Genomic DNA, 17758 nt, shown 5'->3' with positions numbered 1-17758 from the left:
TAATATTCTAAAACCACAGGTTTTGAAGGCCCCCCTTATAAATAAATATTAGTAATGTTGCCTACACTACCAAAAGACAGAAGACATTAAAGTTTAACGTGATGTAAAAGAAGTATCTTATAAAACTGGACTGACATTTCATTGATTTCAAGAAAGGTGCTGAGCTGGAGATCTGATGAATCACAACATCTGAGCCTCAATTAATATTAAAAAATGTTATAATGTGGACTTTTAGTATGTCAATACGTCTTCTGAAAACCATGAATATAAAGGAACAGAGGCAAAAGATCAAGACATCTGAGCCAAAAAGATTAGATCAAAACATTTATTTATTTTGTTATAAAACAAAAATAAATCCAAGCAGATAATGAAATAACTTTAAAGTATCCCTTCCTTGCTCCCTGTCCTAGAATTTAGCCCACAGTCCATGTTGAGGTTCTTGCTTCCTGGATGCTATGACGTTTCCATCTTGTACCCGTGCTTCTCAAGCTCAGCACTGAAAACACAAGACAAGGGCAGCATTAGCACTCCCTCTGAGAATTCAAAGACACAGGTGCTTCTAGGGCAGAATAGAATAAACCAATTAAGACTGGGTCACTAACTTAGAACATTACGAAATTTATTTTAGTCTCTAAAATGAAACCGTAAGAAGGAAATTGGCTATCAATCAATATAGTAATTAAAAAATTGTTGTCTCATTACTTGTAATTTTCATTAATTCTCTCATATATGAACCTACTTATAGAGACTTTTCTACTATTCTACAAGAACCTTACAAATATTATACTAATGTTCTATTTCTAATGTATATTTTAATATAGTGCAAACATTCTTTTAGATTTATTTATGCGTATGAATGCTTTGCCTACATGCATGTGTGTCCTGCCTGTGTGCTTACTGCACACAGAAGTCAGGAGAGCGCTGAATGGTTGTAAGCCACCATGTGGGTGCTAGAAATTCACCTCAAGAGGAACAAGTGTCTACACCAGCGTGCACCATCTTCCCAACCCCGAACTATAAATTTCTGTTGCTGTTTGCTTAGGTGGAGACAAGGACTGCGTCAGCGCCTCATGCATGCAGAGTGGGCACACTGCCTTCAGCCACATGCTTAGATACTTCTACTCTAAGAAAATTCTGAGATCTACAAAGCTCATACCAGTATCAAAATTTTACCAATGATACAATCATCCCAAGCACAATACTGCTATATACAGGAAGGAAACTGGCCGCTGTTTAACAAATGGCGCTGGGAAACCTGGATGCTCACATGTAAAAGTGAGTTGCACCCACATTACATGCAAAAATTCATTCAAGCTAAAAAAGAGCTAAGCTATAAAATTCTTCCACAAAGACACATGAATAAACCTTCCTTATCTGGAATTTGGTAATGAGTTTCTAAATCTGATACCCAAAGTGTAAGTAACAATAAACAAACTTCATCACCAAAATTTAAAATTTTGCAATTAACAAATTAAAAAAGACAACCTAGCAGAATACCTAACAAGATCTTAATGGCAAGAATACGCAAAGTAGGTCTCAATTCAGCAACAAAAAGAGGACTTGAATAGACTTCCCTCACCCCAAAAATACGTGTGGTCAAGAAGCACACTGGGAAATGAAAGCCGAAGTTACAAGGAGACTGTGCTTCATGGCTTTCACTAAAACAATAATCGAACAATATTATATTTGTACATTGCTACTGGGAAACCTTTTCAGTGACTACAGACATGTCTGACAGTTCTTCAAAATGTTAAAACAGAAAATTAGCATACAACCTAGAAATGTCACTTCATAGTCCCCAAAACCTGAAAATACGTGCTCAAATACATGCACATATGGGTAAGTGTGCAGCATATACAGCGTATAAAAAGTAGAAATGTCCACAAACTGACAAATACATAAAATGATATATCTTACATTAGAGAATTATTGAATTATGAAAAAGAATAATGTACTTCTATACACTACCATATTTTTGAATTTGGGAAAGAATATGCTAAGAGGAAGAATGTGGATACACAAGGACATATCGTGTACAATAACACTTATATGAAATATCCAAAATAGGAAACTTGGGTGAATTTATTCTTGAATATATTAGGCCACTATATAACTCCAATCTCCAAATTTGAGGATCATTAAATGAGCTCCCCAATTAGATCTATGATTCTAATTTCGACCCAGTTATTCAATACTGGCTGAAAATAAATGTTGACAGGATCAAGTTCATGAACAAGAGGAAATATGCTTTTATTTAACTACCTTCTTAGAAGGAACAAAAGGTGTATGCGTTTTCCTGAAATACTCCTGTTTAGACATCCAAAGGGTGAAGAAAATGTCTTATTTTACATAACGAAAAAATCATCTCAGAAGTTTTAAGAGGACAGTTATCTATGTACACTGTACATTCCATGCTTAAAATTAATACTGATCTTTAATAAAAATCTGGCTGAAAACCTACCGTAACTGATTGGAGAAGTCATCTTCTACATTGTCATCATCCCAATTATCCTCCCAGACATGAGCATCTTCATCTTCATCTAAGCCAGCCCAGTCTAAAAACGGAAACAGATGCCTAAGTATTTCTCAAACATTATTTCCCAAAGTATAAAAACTTCAGAGAATTTGCCATTAAATATCCTCACAACTCACAAAACAACTAACACTTTACCTAAGAAAAATTGTTATCTTCCTCTACAAATCTCGAATCTTTTGCTATCTTGTTCTCATTTTCTCCTGCTCAACAGGGCAGGTCCACACAATGATTTTGTCAGCACACACCAGCCTCATGCAAGCTCAAATCCCAGCATGGAGAGGGGATGTGGACCAAGTTCCTACGCCTAGCTAAGGAGCTACTGGCAACTGAGAGCTGCTCTGACAGCAAGACTCCGTTTTTCTTTAAGACCCTACAGTAAGTGGATCAGGCTCCAGGGGAAGGCCACACATTCAGTATATATGGGAAGCACAGATAGGACTCGATGGATTGGGGGTTAAAAGACACAAAGTTGGGAGTGGGCAGGGAAGGGAGCAGGATCTGGGAGGAATTTTGGGGAAGAAGTGAATATGACTAAAAGACACTGAACGGAATTCTCAAAGAACCAAAAGGAAACCAATTCAAATTATAACCCACCACTAAATGTCAGTAAATAAAAAGTAACATAAAATTTACAATTTTTTTTAAAGACAAGATTTCATACAAATCATGACTGGTGTTAAACTCACTGTGCGGGAGGATGGCCTTACATTATTGATCTTCCTGCCTCCATATTCCAACTACTGAGATTACAGATGCGCGTCAGGAAGTCCCACTTGTCTTTTACAGAAGGAAAACATAAATATGCACAGGGGAGAGTGGTGCTGTTCTACTTAATACGTTCTTTTCTTTTTCCCCCCTCCTTTGGTTTTAAAGGACAGACTTAGATAGCTAGATTTCAGCTTTCCTCAGAGAAAAACATGCGTGTAAATATCTCTAGACATTCTTGTAGAGGGTTAATATCTATAGAGGGTTGGAGAGGTTGCTCAGTAAAGTGTGCGAGCGTAAGGAACTGGGTTCAGATTCCCAGTACCCACGGGGGCTGCCTGCAATGGAAAAAGGTCCTGTGAGAGAGTTGATGGAGTTAGGAGAAAGACTGCTGACATTCACCTCTGGCCTCTGCACACATGTGTATACATATCCATATGTATGTATGCTTACACACTTTTACAAAAATATCTACTGCTAAAATAATACCAACAGCACAAGCTCTAAAGCAACTCAGCAGTCAAGCGAAGGACTAATCAATTAGACAGCTTCATACAAGCAAATATTTAGTTAATTAGTTAGTCAGAAAGAGTCATACAATGAAATATAAGGTACCTCAAATTTCCTTTCCTTTATGCTTTTGAACACTACCTCATGGAATGCCTGAATTAGGAACTGCATCTCTGATCTGCCCTCTACTTCCAAATACAGCTCCACTGCTGAACTATCCTTTACACCTTCTAATTCTACAAATAACTGACTCTAGACACAAATCCAACTTACTGGTCTAAAGAAGGAAAAGCACAGGAATCATTCTAAAATTCCTTTTTTATACATGCATCAAATTCTGCTTATTTAGCCCCTAAAATAATTCTCAAGTTGCTCTTTTATTCCTATGATCTTTAATCTAAAACAAACATTCACACTAGACACGGTAAGTCCCTACTGCTAAAGACACCACTCATTTGGGAAACATGGACCAGAGATTTTAAACTGGATGAGATCTGAAAGCCCCTGAGGACTAGCTATCATGGTACCAGAAGGCACCATGCAAGCCTTCAGAAGGAAAGCAACCAACAGTCCTACCCAGCTATGGTGCCTATGAACCACAATGATGAGCAGCATGGTACTATACTATACACTAACGTTGCAGTGGTGGCATGCATAGTTCGATGGAAAACCATTTATTCTCTAATTGGACTTAAGGCTTGCTGAACGGGGGGAATCATACCTAGTATTGCAAATTTAGCCAACTACCCAGGACTAGTGATAGTGAGGTCATGGATCTTGGAGGAGGACCTACAGCTACTACTTTACTAAATCAGCACAACTGTTAACTACATTCTAAATATTTATCCATGTACCCACAGATAAGTTCTTACTCTTCGTCATGGAAATTTTGCTTTTCAATAGATGGAGACTATTACACAACTGATCAGATAGAAGTTGAGAAGGAACTGGGAGGAGTATAAGGAGGAGAAACCATAATCAGGATATATTATGTGTGAAAAAAATCTATTTTCAATAAAGGGGGAAACAGTTATGAAGATTTAAATCTTATGGCTTGAATTTGAAATATCTTATGTTTAAATGTAGGTGTGTGGCCTGTGACACTATTCCGAAGGCTGCAGAGCATCTAGTAGGTAAGTCTGGCTGGTGCAAGCACATCACTGAGGGTAGATTTCGGAAGCTAGCCCAGTGGAGTTCTCTATCTTTTGTAATTACAATCAAGTGAACACGCTCTACGTCATGCATCAGGTGCCAGGCTCTCCCTGCTATGATGGGCTGACATGTCCCTGAATCTGTGAGTCAGAATAAAATTTTCCTTCTGTAAGCTGCTCTGTCGATGCTGAGAAAATAACAGAAATCTCAGAAAATAAGTAACAAAGGTACAATTTAGGCTTTCTATGTACATATGCAATAGATTCAAAATATTCAACAGTAGTGTCCACAAGGGTATTTTATTACAGTTATATACTTAAATTTTTCTGGTGTAAAAATGGAAAGAACTAGCAAAGAACAGAAATTTGGAAGGCATCTTAGCTAGTCTTCCTTCTTCAACTACCACAGTCACATCCTGTCCAGTTTCTTTGTTTTCCGAGACAGGGTTCCTCTATGTAGCTCTGGCTGTCCTGAAACTCACTCTGTAGATCAGGTTGGTCTAGAACACAGAGATTCCAAGTGCTGGAACTAAAGGTGTGTGCTACCACCACAAAGCATTTTCCAGTTTTAATAACTAAATATGTAAAGTTATTTGTCTTCTCCCTGCCCTTAATTCGACTAAGTTAATATGGGTGAGATTTCCTTCATGGACTATCACTGTATTATTACTAACACAGAGAAAATTATTACATGAATGTGGCAACAAATGCTAAGATCGAATTTTATTTAAAACAGGAAGATCAAATCTGAAGCCATGCTCAACAGTGAGTGCTTATAGTTCTTTTAGAAGAGCCAAGTTTGGATTCCAGCACCCACAACTCATAACCAACAGAAACCCCAGCTCCAGGGAATCTGGCATCCTCTGTGGGCACCTACATACATGTGGCGCACACTTACACACAGGCACATAAGAAGTAACTATGTTTAAAGATCTTCATTTCAGACAGTACATGTTTCTCTAAATCACCAGAGATCAATGCAATGGCTTTAATTTTTCAATTAAAATACAAGAAAACCTTAAAAAGCCTAGGTTCCTGACTGTAAACCTTGTAGCAGAACAATTGGATTAATTATCCTATCGGCGGAAAGTATTCCTTTCACTCCTCCATATTCCCTCAGGATTTACTAGTTTTCTGGCCATTCAGTAACTTAACTAATTCCCCCAAAAGAAATGGTAATGCTAAACCCTTTCTTACTAAAATTCAAAAGCGACTCCTTCATTAAACTGGCTTATAACAAATTCAGGCTCTGTACTTCAAGATTTTATAAAATGGTCAGGACATGACTTTTTAAAAACTACTGATATCTGGAACTAGAAGGGTCTTAAAGATCACTCTACATTCCCCTTTTGGCTTGAGAATAATCATCTCCACAATCAAAAGCAGATGAAAAAAGGCTGCCTCACCAAAAGATAGTCACTTAAGACTCAATCCCCATGCCTCCAGTCTTAAACCCCTGTTGTAAACAGGCTGTTTGGGTAGAGAACAGAAACAGGAAAGTGCAAAATCTGTTAATATACTTTTAGGAAATTTTATAAGTTATATGAAAGGGAAATTTAAAGTTTAAAAACAAAATTAGCCAAACAATAATATGAACAAAGACCTAACAGTTTTTGAGAAAATGGGGGTGATCTGTCACTAAAACCACATGGTAGAATCTGCAAGGCACTGAAACATCAGGCCTGAAACACTTCCAACTAAATAATTTCCTATTAAGTGAGTGGTTTCCATTCGCACCAGTCCCTAAAAAGGAAATGATCATGTGTGGAAAGAGGCAAGTTAAAAACATAAAAAATAAAAATATAATACTTTTTAGAGAAAGCTTATGAAGTCTTTTAAGAACACTGCAAAACCTTAATTGTCTTCTGAAGCAATTGCCTTTTTAGAAACATGAAAATTATAGGGTTCCAGAAACTTTTAATCTAAATTATTATTTGATTCAAAATGTTGATTTCAATATTGTTATTACTTGGTGTCATTCAAATGTCTCCATGATGGTTTTACTTCTTTTAATTTTGTGAGGGAAAAGCTTGTTAATTTGTAAGCAAATGCCGCAGAAAATCAGCAGACTGAGTCAGTGATTTGTTTTATGAAGTGCAATGCTTCTCTAAGAAAGGCAAACTTCTTACCCTATGTGTCTTTTTCTTTAGGGCGATGTAGTTTCTAATGTAGCAAATTGAGTAAGAAGAGCACTTGGCTTAAGAATAAAGCACCTCCCTCTCCCTTCTTTAAACAGGCACCTCAGGAAAGGGCAGAAATACAGTTCTTCGAAAAAGAAACTATCTCACAAAGCAAGGAAGGCAATAAACACCATAGGCAAAGCTTGAGGATTCATGAAAACAGCTGTTTCCTTGGTGATTTATGTGCGCGGATGCACATGCCATGGGATACATGTGGAGGCCAGAAGACTACTCACAGAAGTTGGTTTTCTCCTTCTACCATGTCAGGCTGTCAGGCATGGTAGCAAGTGCCACTCACAGACCTAGCTAGCTACTATGTCAGCTCATTCCTTGGTATCCTTACCTCTGAAAATGTAAGCCACCCCAATTCAATGTTTTTCCTTCGTAAGAGTTGTCATGGTCAAGATGTCTTGTCACAGCAATAGAAATCCTAACTAAAACAGATGCGTTATTAATATCTAACAATGTCCTTTAATATATAAATGAATATACAGTTTAACCTTCAACTTCAATGTACTGCCAGAATTGTGATCAATTAAATAATTATAGCTTTTTACATCAATTTATTTGCCTCCAGATTAAAAAATGTTTTTTAGTAGTCAGCTACTGGATATGACGGCCTACTGTAGTTATGAACTCCCAGCTGGTGAGGTTGCCTTCACAAGCCTTACACAAGATCAAGTCAGTGAGCATTCCAGCATGAAGGGGTTCATGGGTCTCCAGCTCTAACTAGGGAACTATGGCCAGTTGATGCCTTCTGGAGGAGAAGTCAGGTTTTTTAAGGGTGTGGCTCCTGGTAGGCACACCACACTCTAATGGAAGTCTTCATACCGTGAGCATGCATTTGAGCAGCACAAAATGAACTCAGCAGGCTTTTTTGAGAGAGACAGAACACAAAGTTGGGGGGGGGGGGGGATGACCTGGAAGCAGCTAGTGGGAGGAACAGGGAACTGTGAATGCAATCAGAACATGTTCTATGAAATTCTCAAAAATGAAACTGAGTTTTATCAATGAATTTTATCATACATGCATATACAGAGCATTACATGATGAAAACACACCAACTCGCACTTAGAATCAAGTGAGTGAGAACAGGAACTCTGACACAAAGGAGCTGGAGCCACAGCAACTCCCCACTTCCAGGTACATGGGTTCTTCCCAGAACTTTGCTTCCTAAAGGCTATCAATGCAAACACATCTGCACTGCATTCCACAGACCTAGTCTGCTTAGCAGACAAGAAACTTCTGTCTAGCACGGCACCACTACTCTCCCACCTTCCTCTTAACTGCTGTCGAAGGAGAGCTTCCGAGTAAAAGGCAATCCATAAATGGTGGTGCTGCCAGGCCACTGAACATTTGTGGCACGAAGTCTAAAACTAATGCTCAAAGTAACCTATATAACCATTATAGTTATCCCTAATTATCCTTTCAAAAACCAATTCAAACCCAAATTCTTTTCATCAATTGTATATTATTTGCAAAATGTTTCCACGTCATTGTTTTTATTATCAGTACCTTCAATTTTGTTTAATTTCATAGAGTTGCTGAAAATCATTACTCTAAAAATGCCCTTACAACTTAAAAATCTTACCTCGTTTTGACCCTGCTTCTCACTGCTCAGCACTACCCAACCTGGGCACCATCATCCATTTCCTAGACTCAAAGTGCAAAATCAAAACCCCTCATCTCTTAGTACTCCTAGCACCCTATATAACAAGCAGTCCAAAGTTAATCAATTTGTCTTCCTGTTATTCAGGCACTATCATCCCACTTCACTACTAATAACCCATAAAACCCTTCTACCTGAGTTATTTCAACAAAATTTACTACTTGGTCTACCTGACTTTGGTCTCTACCTTTGTAAATTCTGCTGTTTAATATTTCCCAATAGATTACTGCCCATATAAAACCCACATGCACTCTCAAAAGCAAAAATCAATTTAAAAAACAACCCTCAACTCCCAACAACTTGAAATCTATTTAAGAATTAAGTCCAAAATAGTTATGCCTTAAAAATTCCCAAGATCAGTCTCTAGCTACCTGTGTATACAAATCCTAGCTTTAAAAAATTATTTGGGGGAGGGGAGCAAAGAAACATGCCATGTTAGGTAGAGGCCAGAAGACAACTTAGGACAACTTGTTGGAATCCATCTCTCATTCCACCTTCATACCGGCTCCAACTCAAATTTGCAGAGCAGATGCCTTCACCTATCCAACCGGTTCTAGCTCATAATACATACGTATGTATATTCACCACCAAGCCTTTACTTACTCCTCTCTACATTTCAATCTCTTTTAAAAAGATTAATGTAATTATGTATATGAATGTTCTCCCTGCACATATATACACAACGTGAATGTCTGGTGTCATAAGAGGGGCCAGACCCCCCCCCCCCCCGGGGAACTGGAGCTACAGGTGGTTATGAGCTACATGTGGGTGCTAGGAAATTGAACCTAGGTCCTCGGCAAGAGGTTCTCTTAGCCACTGAACAAAATGTTCACCCCATTTCCATCTCAAGTATCTGTTCCAATGGTGCTAACTCATGTTTTAAATGCATGGAAATAATTTCTTTTTTTTTCGAACTGTTGTTGAACTTTATGATTAGTTGTGTTCTAATATCACAACACACAAACACACACACACACCCTACAGAAGAAGGAAACAGAAATCTCACCTAGAAGCCCAACAGATAATAAAGACTGTATGAAATTGTTCAAGTTTAGCCAGGGCTATGTGTATGAAGGGTCCAGGGGAGAAACTAAGTTTTAGAGATTCTTTCCCTGAGATAGGCATTTCCCAAGACTAAAGTACTCTACTTGGAGACAAAGCCACTGGTCCTAATTTATCAGCATTTATATTCCTTACCACATTCAAACAGAGATTCTGCATAGAGTGAATTCTGTTTCAGTGCAATGTCTACTAAATGTGACCCTGGTTGTTGTTACTATTATTATTATTTTGCTAAGTCCTCAGTAAAAACTCTACACCTCATAGAGCTATTATGAACAGTAAAAGAGACCATGTGAAGCATTTAGGATTGGCAATGGCAGCTAAAGAAATTACCTCTCTCCATCCTTCAGTATCAGGTTTGTAGGAAGTTTATATCAGGTTCACACACACACACACATATATATAGTGAATATATCACTTGTTACATGCTAACTATGAAAACAGTTGGCGGTAGGAAATCTAAGTAGAGAAACCTTTTCCAAAATAAAGACAATACCACAGCTACCAAATTAGATAAAGATACACTTCAATAGAAGATCATCAAACTTTTGCAACTTTTAATTCCCCTTTAATGTTTTCATAATTCATCTTTCAAAGAGCAAAGCTTAACAAACAGTAATGTTAAACACTGAAAATCACAATTGCTTGTTGTCTGCTCACTAAACAAGCACTGCAATAGTTAATCAAGTAGTACTCAAAGACAAAGAATTTGTACTGCCTAACATTCTGGTTTACAAGTCTTAGCTCTGACTTCCACAGGGATTACTCATTTTTATATTCACACACCCGTAAACAACATATGCTATGTATATGCAAAGTATGCTATATATACAGATATACTTCTTGTGTGTCTTTAAAATTTATATTAATAATATAAATAGCATGGTGCTGGGGGATAATTTGGGCTGAATGAGGTCATGAAGGTGTGAACCTCCTAACATGGTTACAGTACAAAAAAAGAGAAGGAGCTGTCCTGACCGGGAATGAAACTGTCAACACTGTCTCACCAGAGTGAGTGAGAAAATAATATGTTTATTTTTTACGCCATTCAATCTGTAGTATTTTCTTCTGGCAGTCCAAGCAGGCTAATACAATTAGGAAAATCTTTCACATTGAAAAAAAAAAAAAATCATAGGCAAAGAAACTAAGAATGAAGGCTAGCAATTCAAAAAAAAGGTATAATGGTTAGTCACATGCAAATCAACAGAAAAGAAGAGACTAGGTGATAGCTCAGTTGGGTAAAATGCCTGTGGTGCAACCATCCAAATCTAAATTTGGCTCCTCGGTACCCATGTGGAAAGCTGGGTGTGGTGGCATGCAAAGAAGATCCCAAGGGCTTGCCGGCCACCTAGCCTGGCCAAACTTGTCAGTTCTGGGTTCTCTGATAAACCCGGCTTCAAACATAAGATGGAGAAGGCAGCCTCTAACATTAACTTCAGGTCTCCATATGTATATACACACATGAACAGGTACATATGTACATACCACACTACGTACAAACACATACACACACAAAATGCAACTGACCCATAATAAAAATGATATAATCTCAGCTCCATCCATCAGACTGACAAGGACGAAAATGTTTAATACCTACTGCAAGTTGTAAATGGTAATATATATCACATAACTCTTCTCAAAGAAAATTTGAGAATATGTTTACATTTAAAGTACACCTAGTTTTAGATGAGGTGCCAAGCTAATGAAAGACATTTGTCTGATGGGGCAAGTTGTGGTTGGTGTGACACAGCCTGGAGAGAATGAGTGAGGAGGGGAGAGAGTACCCTGGCATATAGAATGCTAAGCCCAAATAAGGTGGGCAGAACTTGACAGGCCAACAGAAAAGAGGATAAATAAATAGACAACCCATTTAAGATAAGGTAGCCAGGTGTTGAGTTACTGGAGAAGTTATAAATGTTGAAAAGGAAAAAAAGCAGTAAGGAATCTGTGGTTCTGAATTACAAATGGAGAGATCTATGTGAACTTGATGTTTTACACACACACACACACACACACACACCATGTTCTCTAGTTCCCTTTCACTGAGAGCAATAACACCCTAAAGACAGTATCATAAATGGAATCAAGATTCTGTTCTCCATTCCAAACCAAATAGGAAAATACAAGACTAGCTTCAAATATCTGTGTCAAATACTAGCAAAGTCAGGGAAAACGATGGGGACGTGTCAAAAATCACACAAAAACAAGCTTGAAGGAGTTTTCCATATTCAACTGTGGACAACCAGAGGTTAAGAATAAAAGTAATAAATTATAATTCATTGAATTAAGTGTCCATCTGCACACAGTAATACAAATAAATGAGAAAATAAGCATATAAATGCATTAAAGGCTTGGGGATTGGAATTAACATTTATATGGTTTTAATGTCCCTCCCCACAAACAGCTATTAATTGCAATTCAAAACTTTACTTCCTTGAATACAATTTCTAAAAACAGACATTCAGTAGGTACCTTCCCATGTAGATTAGGTATCTTCTTTTACAGTTTCAGTGAAACAAATTTTTATTTCATACCAACACCATATAACTAATTTAAATGTTGGGTGATCTTGTTTATATGACTACTTTATATTTAATAACTGTTATCAGTAAAGTCCCCTTTGGTACTACATAAACCAACTCAGAGTATGGAAAGTAGTCAACAATTGTTCTGTCTTCCTCCTATATTCATCTAAAAAACCTTTCTGATATTACTTTAGTGTAATTAGTATCCAATGTTCATAATATTTTAATGGTACTGTTCTTATGACAAGTCTTTCTTAACTACATCTATGTTAATTTAAATTCTTTGGCTCCCACTCACAAAATGCTGGCCATTTTTACCTCTGCAAGTCATGTGAATATGATACACTAAAACACGCACCAGAGATGGAGACTTCTACAGGATGCCTTACTCTGTCAGACACCAGTGAGAGGGCCTTAGTTACCCAGCAGCAGCTTCAGGGATCACCAGCCCACTGTATGACTCAGCAGATTCTCACCATTCTCTAGCAAATACCAAGGTCTTATCAAGAAATTTAATAGGATAAGATGAAGAGGTGGGTAGTTGTGTATTGCTAATATTTCAGTGAATACACGAGTATCACTGATCATAGAAAAATTAAACAATAGTTAACACAGCAGAACTCTTGCTAATCCTACTGCTCTTTGAGGCAAACTCAATTTCACTTAAATATTCTAAAAAAGCAAGACAAAATATCTTAGTTCTGGAAAAGGAAAAAAGAGAATAAAATAATCTGAACCACCACTGCTTCTTCCTTCTTTCACCATCCACTTCTAAATGTCAATAAAAGAAATTAACAATACTTTAAAATCTTTTCAATATCTGTCCGACAAGGAAAAAGTAGTTAGAAGTCTCAATCATACAACTTCAATTTTATAACTCATTCTATAATCTCCAACCTAAGTGCATGATGGATGAAATTTGAAATGTTCTGTAGACAAAGTTGTTAGCTGGGTTTAAAACTGTAACCTTGTGAAGGCCTCCAGAAATATATTAAAACCAGTCTTACCAGAATTTTGAATTTGAATGGCTTTCTTATAAAGTCTATTCTCACTTAGCATAAACAACTAGAAATTGTGTAGACTGCATTCCACAAAGATTCTAAACATGATTTTGTAACAGCTCCTACTTAATGGCCATTATAGTACATACCCACCAATTAGAATAATTGTAAGGAATTGCCAATTTAACAGATTCAGACTAAACAAGGGAACTGGAGGGATAAATGGAACATTTGTTCCTTTGTACCTTCAAGAGACTCACTCCAGATGTTATACTTCACACCGAAGCAACGAGGCCTCCATACAATCATTAACTTAAGCTTTCTTACCTTTAAGATCACTAAATTGAAATCCCATCCAGTAGGTTCTTATCTGGGAGGAGCTGTAGCAACAACACTCCCAACAAACCATGAATACATAGTTCAATGGCTTATCTGTGACAGGCTCTTCTGTGTACAGCCCACACACAAGTTAACCCTGAGAATAGTCAGCCCTACTATGGAACTCTCAGACTGACAAAGTTCTCAGAAGTAAAATGCCCTACAGATGGCAGAGAGAACTCCAGACTGGATTAACAAGAGACCTGCTCATTTATTCTAGTAGGGCGTCTGTAGGTGTGTTTGTCACAAAGGGCGACCACACGGACAAATACATCTTCAAAAGGGAAAATACATGAACGCAAATCAGGGAACTCATAAATGAAGAGAAAACCCAAACACCCAAATTCTAACAGGTGTTTCTAACGTTCTCCCGACAATGTGAATGCCAACGAAGACTTGTGCTCCATGTACATCTCAGCATCAACAGAGAATCTTTACCACGACGACACAAAAATATGAAAAATCATGTTGACTCTAAAAGAAACAAAGCTCTTCAGTGATTTTTGACAGGCTTTATTTTTCTTTTAATTTGTAATCAAAAGTTTTCATTTGTAAATATGTAGTGGTTTCACCAGTGGAATAACTTTATATACAGCAAAATCTCCCTAATGAAAAGTAAGGAAAGGTAATTTAACTGGTAACTAGAGAAGAAACATACACTTCCATAACAAATGCATTTCAAAGTATTTCTCATTCTAAATGTAAAGATAACTTAAACTAGATTCTATACATTGGAGACAACCAATTCCTAAGAGCAACAAATAACATGGTGTGTATGCTGGCAGAAGTCTCTTGCGCATCCTATTATCTTTAGAAGCTTTGCTTTGCCTTAACTTTACTCAACTGTCGAATCACAATCCAGCTGTGACCACTGAGCAGCCTACTGCTCACAAGTGGGCCCCGAAGGACACACACTACACAAGTTGACAGAAGTGCTGTAAAGAATCTAGTACATCATAAGGAGACAGTTACCTCTCAAATCCTTTAGCCAGTTCTCAACTAGTTGTTATAAATAGGTACATACATTAAATGTAAGGGATAAAATTTGTCTGGGAATATTGGTCAGAAAGACCTTTCGGAGCCGGGTGGTGGTGTCGCACGCCTTTAATCCCAGCACTCGGGAGGCAGAGGCAGGCGGATCTCTGTGAGTTCGAGACCAGCCTGGTCTACAAGAGCTAGTTCCAGGACAGGCTCCAAAACCACAGAGAAACCCTGACTTGAAAAACCAAAAAAAAAAAAAAAAAAAAAAAAAAGACCTTTCGGATCTTGAGTTGGCCATCTAATGGCAAGGATCTGTTTTTTAATATGCTAATTTCTACTGCTTCAGGATGGGACGTTAGACTAGACAATGTAAATCAAACTTCTAACAGGGTAGCTATATGGAATAAGGAAGAAAGGCCACCTGAAGTAAGTAGTTGGAGGGAACTGGATCCTGCCCTCACTTAGCCAATTCTACCACCAAGCTCTGTTAGAGGATTATTAATGACCTGAAAACAAAACACCAGACTGAACAGATAAATTCATTACCAAAACAAAAGGTAAACTATCCCATAATATATTGTAGACGCCTAACTGGAAGGAAATGTGCTCTGAATTGGTTTATGAGGCTGTGTAATATGCACACTAATGTTCTCTTCCACAAAAACTAAAACACTGCATCCTAAGTAAACAGACTAGATGTTGCAGTGATGTGGTTTTATGCAGCAGGAGATCATGATGGGGCAACTTCTACAATTTTCGTCAGGTGATAATTGCTTGACGCCCCATATGTGCACAACTGGCCACAATTTTCTTCAGAAAGGCAACAGGAACTCACTTTCTTAAAACAAGGTAAATATTTGGGAATCGTACTCCAAACAATCAGCCAATTCCGAAAACGTACGGGGGCAAAGAGATCTAGCAAGCAGAAGGGTAACAGCTTCAACAAACAAAGCAAGGGCTTTGGGGGTAACAGAGCGTCCCTATTTCAGCTTCAACATTTCCACAGTGTTGACACTGGGCCTGTTTCTCGATTGTTCCAAACTTCAGTTTCCTTACGTGAATAACAGCAGATACAGCAATTATATTTGTGGCAGGGGAACTGTGCTAATAAAGCGTGGACTTACATTCCCAAGATCATAGCAACCTGCTCCAACATTAGCTGTATTATATCCACAACACCTCTAGTTTTGAAGTTAATTTAGAATGCGGACGCTAAGGCACAATTTGTACTGAGTACACCACACATGACTCTGCCATCCTACTTCGCAGGGCTCATTGCCACGGTCCTCGGAGTAGGCAGCACTGGCGGCCTGGGGACCACTGTGGAATTTTGGAGAAGTTTACAACCAAAGGGAGGCTGTGACGCCGAAGCGAAACAAAGTCCCGGGCTGGAGAAAGAAGGCCACACGCGCGACCGCATGGGGCCCGGCTGCACCTGGCCCTCTCGGGGCCGAGACACAGAGCCCTGGGCACCGTAAGCGACGCTCCGCGGCCCCCGAGGCCCGTTCACCCGGAGGCCGCGCCGGGACCGCGCCCCGGCCCAGCGAGCAGGTCCGCCGCCGCCCCACTTCAGGCCGGGGCCCAGCGCGCGGCCTGGCAGTTACCTTCGGCGGGAAACTCCTCGAACTCGTCGTCTTCTTCCAGGAGACCCAGGTCGACAGGCTGCTTCTTCTCGGACATCGCGCCGCACCGAGCTCCGCCGCGCTCAGAGCCGCCACAAAGTTGGGAGCCTCAGTACTCGCCAGGCGCCGAGACGGCCCACGCCGGCGCAACCATAGAGACTAGCCAGGAAGAGCTACGGGGCAGCGCGAGGAATGCTGGGATGTCGGAGGTCCGCCCAGCGCTTCCTGCGGGTGTAGCCGGTCCCCCTGGCTACGTAGAACAGGGAGCTGCTTTGTTGTGTAGATTTTGTTTTACAGTTCTGTCGTTTTGTGATTCATGTAGATTGCCTGACTGCGAAAGATTAACAGTGTATAAAATTACTAGAGACCATTACTTAGCTTATAACCTAGAAAAGAAATCTAGAAAGATTTTATATAAGCATATAACGTAAGTAACATTTTTTAATGCCAGGCCCTTAGCATACATTATCCCAGTACTCAAGGCAATTCCCTGAGCGTGCTGTTAAATATCTTCACATCACAGGAAACTCAGGACCAGAGCAGTCCAAGTCACTCGGATATGCTAGACAATCCTGACTGTCCTCCAACTTTTCCATTCCTCAGTGCCTTTTGATCTTAGAATTGTGTGTGGTAGGGGCTTTGTGCTGTAATTAGTTGACAGGTTTGTAAAAATAAACGAGTTAAAAAAAATAATGGAACATTTTATTGTTGCTTAAAAGATATAATTTTGGTTTCTTTTTTTTTTTTTTTAATTGTGGCAAATGGACAAAACAGACAATGGCAGATGTGAGACTAGTTAGTAGCTAAACTAAGCACATAGTAATATGTATTTGCAGAGCTTATAAGTCTGTACTCTATGGCTTCCGAAAGGGGCCTTATGACTTATTTAATTTCTCCGTTGTATAATGTATTAGCAGCACCACACTTAGGCTTATACATATAGCATGCATAGTTGTAAGTGCAAGCATAACTCCATTAGATAATATGGAAATCGAGCCAGGTCTGTAATCCCTGCTACTCAGGTGCCCAAGGCAGCAGGAATCCTTGGCTACAATATGAGTTCAGAATTAGCTTGGGCAACTTAGTGAAACCCTGTCTCCAAATAAAAAGTAAACAAAGGGCTTGCCATGTATCTCAGTGCCACACTCCCCAGTGCCGGGAGAATTAAAAAAAAAAAAAAAAAGGAATTGGGAAAAATGTTTTATCAAATCATAAGTGATTTGTAGCTATAAATATGAACAAGGTGGTATGTTGTTTTACAGAAAAGGTGTATTAGAAAGTAGAACCAGACAGCGGTGGCACACGCCTTTAATCCCAGCACTGGGGGGGGGGGGGGGGGGGGGGGGGGGGGGGCAGAGGCAGGCGGATCTCTGGAGTCCAAGGCCAGCCTGGTCTATAAGAGGTAGGTCCAGGACAGGCTCCAAAGCTACGGAGAATC

General features: G+C 39.0%; 1 long non-coding RNA gene across 1 annotated transcript; it reads right to left on the bottom strand.

Moving 5' to 3' along the window:
* Positions 1-311: 311 nt before the first annotated feature.
* On the bottom strand, positions 312-16489 carry LOC126489508 (uncharacterized). Its single transcript, XR_007588949.1, has 3 exons — positions 16303-16489; positions 2462-2555; positions 312-496 (listed from the first exon to the last, which is right to left on the bottom strand). It is a non-coding gene; the product is annotated as an uncharacterized lncRNA (long non-coding RNA).
* Between the last annotated feature and the right edge of the window lie 1269 nt (positions 16490-17758).

Source organism: Alexandromys fortis, unplaced genomic scaffold, assembly GCF_014885135.2.
Source record: "Alexandromys fortis isolate MF-2015 unplaced genomic scaffold, M_Fortis_MF-2015_v1.1 scaffold_214, whole genome shotgun sequence".
Taxonomy (NCBI): Eukaryota; Metazoa; Chordata; class Mammalia; order Rodentia; family Cricetidae; genus Alexandromys; species Alexandromys fortis.
This window is presented reverse-complemented; position numbering and strand designations above follow the sequence as displayed.